The sequence below is a fragment of the Lipotes vexillifer genome, unplaced genomic scaffold (genome assembly GCF_000442215.2).
Source record: "Lipotes vexillifer unplaced genomic scaffold, Lipotes_vexillifer_v1.1 scaffold236, whole genome shotgun sequence".
In the NCBI taxonomy this organism is placed as follows: domain Eukaryota; kingdom Metazoa; phylum Chordata; class Mammalia; order Artiodactyla; family Lipotidae; genus Lipotes; species Lipotes vexillifer.
The window spans coordinates 1,193,517-1,201,890 of NW_006773295.1; positions in this window are offsets into that span (position 1 = coordinate 1,193,517).

The window sequence follows — 8,374 nt, forward strand, 5'->3', positions numbered from 1 at the left end:
CAGCAGGAAGTACTCCCATACACAGACTTTTCTAGAGCAGCATTGCTCAAAGTACAATTCTTTTTGTTTTAATACATGACTGTTTTGGGGGTAAAATACACATAAAAATCAACATTTTAACCATTTTTAAGTGTACAATTCAGTGGCATTAAGTATATTCATAATATTGTACAGCCATCTCAAAGTGTGATTTTTTTTTTTCTGTTTCAACTTTTTAATGTAAAAAGTCAGGTCATGGAAATATAATCATCGTCATCATCATTCTGCAGCACACATCACACTGTGGGTGTGGATATTTCCATGTGTTATTGGCAAGAGAAACCACAAGAAAACAAAATAACTATTCAAACACTCCTTTCCCCAGGCAGGTTGGCAGTCAGCTGTGGCCCACATTCACAAGAGAATTCCAAAAGAATGCTGTTCTGGGCGGTATGTCAGGGGCATGGATTAACGTGGTTGTTTTAACTCTGATCTTTCAGCGCTCGGGCTGGTTTCCCACGGCTGAACTTCTGAAGACGGGCTTCACCACGTGCAAATGGCACACTTTCTAGAAAATAGGTGGTGTATGAGACCCTCGCTTTTAGGATCAAAGTGTAATTCTTGGACCATGACAACAGCTGGGGAAGGGATGTCAGAGGTTCTTCCCTAGCTCCCTCTTGGGGGTGAGGCCCCAAAACACATCTCTGTGACAAGTTCCCCCTGCTGGATCTGACGTCACCACAGCTGGAAAACCACCTGGGCCAGTGTGGTGGAGCTCACCCCATCCAAATTCCTCCGTTTATATGGGGGGCTGAGGCCCAGAGATGGAGAGGTCATGCCCAAATGAGGTAAGTGGCAGAGCCAGTGTCTCTAGTGAGAGCAGCTGGTGGCCTCAGCATGTGGAGGTGGAAACAGAAGCTGCAAAGAAGAGAAGACTTGGCCAGCACCTGCTTAGCACTTACTGAACATCTACTGTCCTGTGTGACTTCCCCTTGTCCTCAGTGTCTCTAGGAATTATGGGTTATCGCAACTCCACTTTTCAGATGGGGAAACTGAGGCTTAGCGTGGTTGGCCTGTATGGTGTAAGTCAGATCTCACCACCCCAGAGCCCATGCCGGTTCCATCCGGCTGGGCTGTCAGATCTGGGCACAGTCCACCGAGATGGGGCCTCAAGCCAGTCCTGTGTTTTCCATGCCTTTCCCAAACATGGGCACCCACTGGCCATGCCTGGATGGCAGAGAGCCTCCACTTCCTAAGTTCCTAAGTTCAAGGTGACTGGTGGATGGTGTCGGGCAGCTCCCTTCTGTGCTTAACCTTGAGGCTTCCTCAGCTCCCCCTCTCCTTCCACGTGAAGCCACACCATGAACAAGCCACTAGACCTGGCACGGTCTGGGCCCTGGCCAATTCCACCAAGCACACTAGCCTTTTATTTAAGTCTCACGGCCAATGTTTCTGCTGTGCTGTTCCCTCTGCCTAGAAGGCTGTTTCCCCTTCAAACTTCTCCTCATCCTTCAGGTCTTGGTGTAAATGCCCCTTCCTCTGAGAAGCCCTCCCCCAGCCCCTCTGACTGGGTCAGGTCGCCTGGCCTCAGAACACACTGGATTTTTCCTCCATAGTGTTCACTGCAGTGTTAAAGAAATAATTTTAAAAATTAACATCCTGCCCACACTAGACCGTGAACTTCATGAAAGCCAGGGACCTGGCTATCTGGTTCCTGCTGTGTGTCCCAGCCTCTGCTCTACTGCTTGGTACACAGTGGGTACTCAATAAATACCTAGAGAGTGGGTGAATGAAACTATGGCAAGTGAGGCACTATGTCCTCATAGTCGGGGGGGAGTGGGAACATGGGCTAGAGGGCCACACCTCTGCTGGAGAGGTTTGCCGCGGAACCTGGACAGTGTGCACGACTGGTTCCTAAAACTTCAGTGCGACCTCTGTTGAGCAGGCACCTGGGATGTTCCCAGACTCCTCTATTGAGTTTTAGGAGGCTTTGTCCCCGAGAAAAGCTTTGCCACTTGTCCTGTCCACCGAGGTGTGCCTGCACTCCACACTCACTGGGACAGTAAAGTTACTGGCCTGGGTCCTGCAGCAAAGCCAGCTGCCAGGGGGCAGTAGGAGTGAGGGACACACCCCGAGAGCCACTAGTGGAATTAGAAGGGACTCAGCTTATTTATTTTATTTTTTAAATTTTTTTATTGGAATATAGTTGATTTACAACGTTGTGTTAGTTTCAGGTGTACAGCAAAGTGAATCAGTTATACATATAGATATATCCACTCTTTTTTAGATTCTATTCCCATATAGGCCATTACAGAGGACTGAGTAGAGTTCCCTGTGCTATACAGCAGGTTCCTATTAGTTATCTATTTTATATATAGCAGTGTGTATATGTCAATCCCAATCTTCCAATTTATCCCTCCCCGCCACCAGAGGGGGCTTTTGAAATCATCACGCTGGACCCATTCACTCAACACATGGGGAAACGGAGGTTCACAAAGGGAAGTAGAGTCTGGAAACCAGTCAACAAGAGTCAGGACCAGATCCTGGGTACCCTGAGAGGTGGGCCTGGGTGCTTTCACTCTACTTGCACGCAGAATTACTGAGAGCTGGGGAGGGCATTTCTAGAACCATCAACATCCTCACATTCAGCATCCCCATGTGACATATACCACGTGCCAACCTGTGTCCCAAGTGGATCCTTAAATTCTTAGGTGCCATCTCCTTGAATATTCTCAGTACTTTGAAGGAGGGGCTATTAGGATACCCATTTTACAGATGAGGAAACCAAGGCTCAGAGAGATTATGTTCTTTGCCCAAGGTCACACAGCTGGAAGTGGTAGAGCTACTAATAGCAATGGTACTTTGTTGTGACACTGTCTTTGGTCAGTGACATGTTTGGGTTTCCTTATAGCATTTTTTCCCCTGAGGCTGCCCCTATAGGTAGAAGATGAGGTGGCATTTCTCCCTTTACTCTGTGCTGTTTACATGCCCCAAATACTATGTTCATGCAGCAACTGAAAAAAAAGTTCAAATATTTAGCTGTAGTGTGCGGTGCTGTTTTCCTGGGATGGCAGGGAGTGGGCCTGCTGGTGTGTGTCGCCTTTGCGTTAATTAGGGAGAAGCGGCAGACGGGCCCCGCGAAACAGCAAAGCAGGTTGGCATGGCAGCTCTTCACACCCAGGGGAGTTGGCTCAACAAAGCCAATTTGGCACATTTAATCCTGGTGAAAACCTGGCAGTTGGGGATGTGACATCACTGGAATCAATTACCCCCACAATTGCCAGTCCTGGGTAGAAATAACTCAAGAAATCGATTCGTAATAACCACGCCATTCATTGAGGGCTGCCTGCCTGCCAAGTCCCCAACTGCCTGATTTACATTAACCCGTTAAATCCCACATGAGCCCTGAGAGGTAGTTACCATTATTACTATCCTCATTTTACAGGTGGGATAACTGAGGGTCAGAGACAGGAAGTGTGGTAGGCTCAGTAATGGCCCTCAAAGAGATCAGGCGCTAATCCCTGGAGGCCCTCAATGTGACCTGATTTGGAAGAGGGGTCTTTGCAGATGTGATTAAGGACCTTGAGATGGAGAGATCATCCTGGATTATCTGAGTGGGCCCTAAATGCCATCACATGTGTCATAAGAGAGAGACGGCGGACTTCCCTGGCAGTCCAGAGGTTAAGACTCCGCACTTCCACTGCAGGGGGCATGGGTTCAATCCCTGGTCAGGGAACTAAGATCCTGCAAGCCTTGTGGCGCGACCAAAGGAAAAAAAAGAAAGAAAAGGAAAAAAAGAGAGAGAGACAGAGAGAGACTTCACACAGAGGAGAAGGCCATGTGAAGCTAGAGGCAGAGACTGGAGTGATGCAGCCACAAGCCAAGGGAGCCTGGAGGCCCCAGAAGCTGGAAGAGGCCAGAGACATTCTCCTCTAGAGCCCTCCGAGGGGGTGCAGTGCTGCTGACACCTTGATTTTGCCCCAGTGATACAGGTTTCAGCCTCCAGACTGTGGGAGCATAAATTTAGGTTGTTTTAAACCACCAGGTTTGTGATCATTTGTTACAGCAGCCACAGGAAACTCATACAGAAAATGACTTGTCCACGGCCAAATAGCTATAAAGTGGAGGTGTTGGGCTTGAAACATAGTAAGTGCTCAATAAATGTTACCTGTTATTATTATTATGACCAGGTGCATTTGGGGAGGCTGATTTATAGGATGAAATGTCCAAAAGACCACCAACATGGTCTGCTTTATCCATCCCAACAGACTCTGTTGGGAAGGGACAGTCTGAGTAACCCGGATTCGATGATTCAGTTTGGGAAGAAGGTATTAACACTGGGTGGAGCGGGTTCAGGAAAATGATGCAACTTTGTAGCATGAACACCTCACTCCCACTGAGTCAATGCCAAGCACTAGGATTAACTCCACTGGCCAAGCTGGTCCCACAAATCGATTTGAGAGCAGGTGTGCAGCCAGTGGAGCAAGTGTGATGGCCCACAGAGGTGGCTCCTCTGTGTCTGGCAGTATTTCCCCCAGGACACTTTATTTGTTGTTGATTACAACCTCTGTCCTCTTTGGTTCAGAGTAAACACTCAACACATATGTACTGAGTGTGTGAAGTCTGCCCCATTACAGTAAGCTAAAGGTAGGGATTGATGGCCTATAGCTAAAGCCAGCTGGCTAAAGGTCTATGTGGCTCCTCCCCTTTTTCTCCCCTCCCCTCCCCTCCCCTCCCCTCCCCTTCCCTTCCCTTCCCTTCCCTTCTGTTCTTTAACAATTTGATCCACTAGGTGGGTCCCAGCAAGGTACACATCAGCAATGGGGGGAGGGAGAGAGGGTACATTCCGGTCCAAAGAAGGGTGTCATAGCCCAAAAGGGATGAGAAGAGTGTCTGCATGGGGTGAGGGTGGCCCAGCACAGGGGGCCAGAGCTTGCATGAGTGAGAAGGTCATCCTCATGGAAAGGCAGCTTGGTATGTGGTGTCAGAACTTGAGTGGGGTGTAGAGGGTATCCTTCTTGGGGGGAGGGCAGCATCAACAATAAGAAATTTTTACATAAGGGGAGTTGGTCAAATAAGTGAACACACTGAAAACAGTGAGAATACTAGGTCTCTTACTGCCTGAGCAGGGAGTTACCAGTATGGAAAGACTAGAATTAACCCTGTGGAGTTAGGCTGGAACTGGATCTATTAGGGAGAACTCATGGTTTTCAATATCGATAAAAGACTATAGAAATAAATATAGATAAATAGAGATATAAATGTGTGTGTGCACGTGTGTGTATAACTCAGTCCACTGATAGGATCTAGGGGCAGTGACACCCCCCAAACCATAAGCACATCTAGATCTTGGTTTCTAAATACCATTCTCTACTAAAAGGAACCTGGGTTCTACGGAGAAATGGCTGATTTCAGAGCTAGGGCAGAGAAAGTACAAGATGAGCCTGGAATATCTTGTGTCAAACAGTAATGAAGTGTTTAAAGAATGATGGAGACATGTCAAAAGGATACAGAAGCCAGATTAAAGGGGCTATCATGGACCAAATCTAGGATACACTGGGCACCCAAATAAATAATAACAGTAATGGATTGTAACCCATGGAATCGAGAGTCTGTACTGATGGAAATAAATAAATGGAAAGTTTGATGAGAGATGGAATATTTACCTAGTCTCAGGGTACCTCCCTATGAAATATTTATTAATTTCAAAGAGGAAAAGAAGAAATTCAGAGTGAGAAACCTGGAAGACACCATCGTATTCAAGTGATCACAATTAACATCATCCATAATTGGACAAATTGAACACAGCATCACTTCTGTGATATTTCATGATATACAGAATCCACAACTTGCATCTAATCTATGACGCATGGTCTGAACCTAACTGAGAGGAAACATCAGACAAACCTAAACTGAGGGACATTCCCCAAAGCGCCTGCCCTGCCTCTTCAAAAGAGTCCAGGTCACGAGAGCCAAACAAAAACTGGGGAGTGTTCCAGACTGAAGGAGACTCAAGAGACAGGACCATTACCTGCAACATGAGATCCTGAACTGGACCCTTTTGCTACAAAGGACATCCTTTGGACAAATGGCAAAAGTTGATGAGCTCTGAGTATTAGAGCTCTGAGTATTAGACACATTAAAAGTGTATCAGTGTTAATTTTCTGCATTGATGGATGTATTGGGATTCTGTAGGAGAACATCCTTGTTTGGAGGAAATACACGTTAAAGTATTTAGGGTGATGGGGCATTGTGTCAGCAACTTAGGCTCAAATGATTCAGGAACAAAAAGCTATTTGAATTGTACACCTAACTTCTATGTAAGTTTGAGATCGTGTCAAAAGAAAAAAGAAAAAAAATGTTTTGTGTTGCTTACATAGCATTAAAAAAGTTTTTAAAAATTAGTTGCCAACATCTAAACATCAAGAGATTTTGCCCTCAACTCTAGGTTTCTGACTTCCCTTGAGAAATCTGAAAAGCTAGCAACTCCGGGAATGAGTTGTGCCACAGTGCCCTTTAGATGGTCTGTGTGATCCCCAGTTCTCCACAGTCCCCTCCACTCCTTATTGTGTAACCCTCAGCCCACAGCATCCATCTATGCTTCCAGCCTGGCCCCTAGGACCAGCCTAGCCCCTGTCATAAGCTATGGGAATCCATAGAGCAGGCACTTAAAACATTTGTTGGATGGATGGGTGGGTAGACAGATGGATGGACGAACTTTCAAGACATCGCATTAACCCAGAGCAACAACCTATCGCAGCACCTTAAACCCATGTTCCATGGCAAGGCAATTCTTCCAGACTTGAATTTTTTATATCAGCCATAATCTCTGGTGGTTTGGCTGCGATGCAGCAAGTTGAGAAATCAGGGCATTGTCTGAGGCTGGAGGTCCCCATGTGGGTTGTGATCTTTCTGTGGAATTAATGGCAGTGTCTGAAATGTAGGTGGGGTTCTGGCACTGGGTCAAAGTGCTGGGAGGGCTGGTGAGGGAGGCTTCAAGGAGATGGTATCTTAGGATGCCTGAGAGGGTGAGGTTGGGTGGGGTGGGAACAAGCCAAAGTTGATGGCTTGGGCTTCCTATTAGTGGGTGAGCTGACTTTATGGGACATGTCAGGGTTTGGGTCATGGGTGAAAAGTGATGATAGCCTTGTCTCCCCCAGGCCCTCTCATTTCCTGACTGTACGTGGGTCGTGTCCTTGGTTTGGAACAGCGTCTTCTCCCATTTGCCCCCTGAAAGATTAAATTGAAAATATTGAATAAGGTCTGGCAATTATTTTTCTGACACCGGTGATTTCTCATTGCCCTTAGGATAAAATCCAAACTATACCACCCTCTACCTAACCCGACAAGCCCCTGCTCACCTCCCTGACCTCAATTCCTATCCCTCCACTCCTCTGCCTCTGCCTCTTCCTTGCACTTGCTCCACTCCCATTCCCTCCCCCGTTCCCCCTGGCTGCTTGCACATACCAAGCTTTTTGCCACCTTAAGGCTTTTGCACATGTCCCAGCCACTCTGGCTGTCTCCTACTTCTCGCTCAGGTCTTGGATCAAACGTCACCACTTCATAGGTACTACTGCCCCTAACTCCCTACATCCTATCCCAGTCATGTCCTCAGTCATCCCCTGGCACTCCACCTTGTTTTATTTTCTTCATATACACTTAGTATTTGAAGTTGTTTTATTTGTGTATTGTGTTATAATGTATTGTATTGTGTTGGGTTGTATTGTCTCCCCAACTAGAATGTCAGCCTCACAGGAGCAGGGATTTTGCTGTACTTTTCATCACTTTATCCTCAATGCCTAGCACAGTGCATGGCACATAGTGGGGGCACAGTTAATTATTTATTCTGGAATGAATGAGCTCTCAGCAACTGTGTGCTAGATTTTAGGACACAAGCATCTAGGTGGGTTGTGGCTGAGGTGAACTGGGCTCCAGGTTGTGACAGGCGTATACTCTGAGCTACTGGGCTGAGGTCAGGTTTGAGGAAACAAGCACCAGTCAGGTGTTGATTGAGTTGGATTGTAAACTGGGCTGAATCCATCAGGTAATATCAGACTGTTGAAGTCAGTCTCGACCCCAGATTTCAGGTAACAAGAGTCCTAGTTAGGCATGGCTGAGTTAACTTGTGACTTGAGCAGTGTCCAACAGGCATAGGATCACTCACGGAGAAGAATTATGCGTCCCCAGTGGTTGTAGCCAAAGAGAACTGTGACCACAGCAGTGTCCAAAAAGTCACTGGAGGCTGTTGGAAGACAGGCTCTGTTTGCGGGGAAACAGATGTCCTAAGGGACGCTGGCTGGATTGGGCTGTAACCTGGGCTGGTGGATGGGTTGTGAGTTGTGACCTCGCCCATCAGGCGAGGACCCGGCCCGAGCCAGCCCGCCTGGTTGGGGGG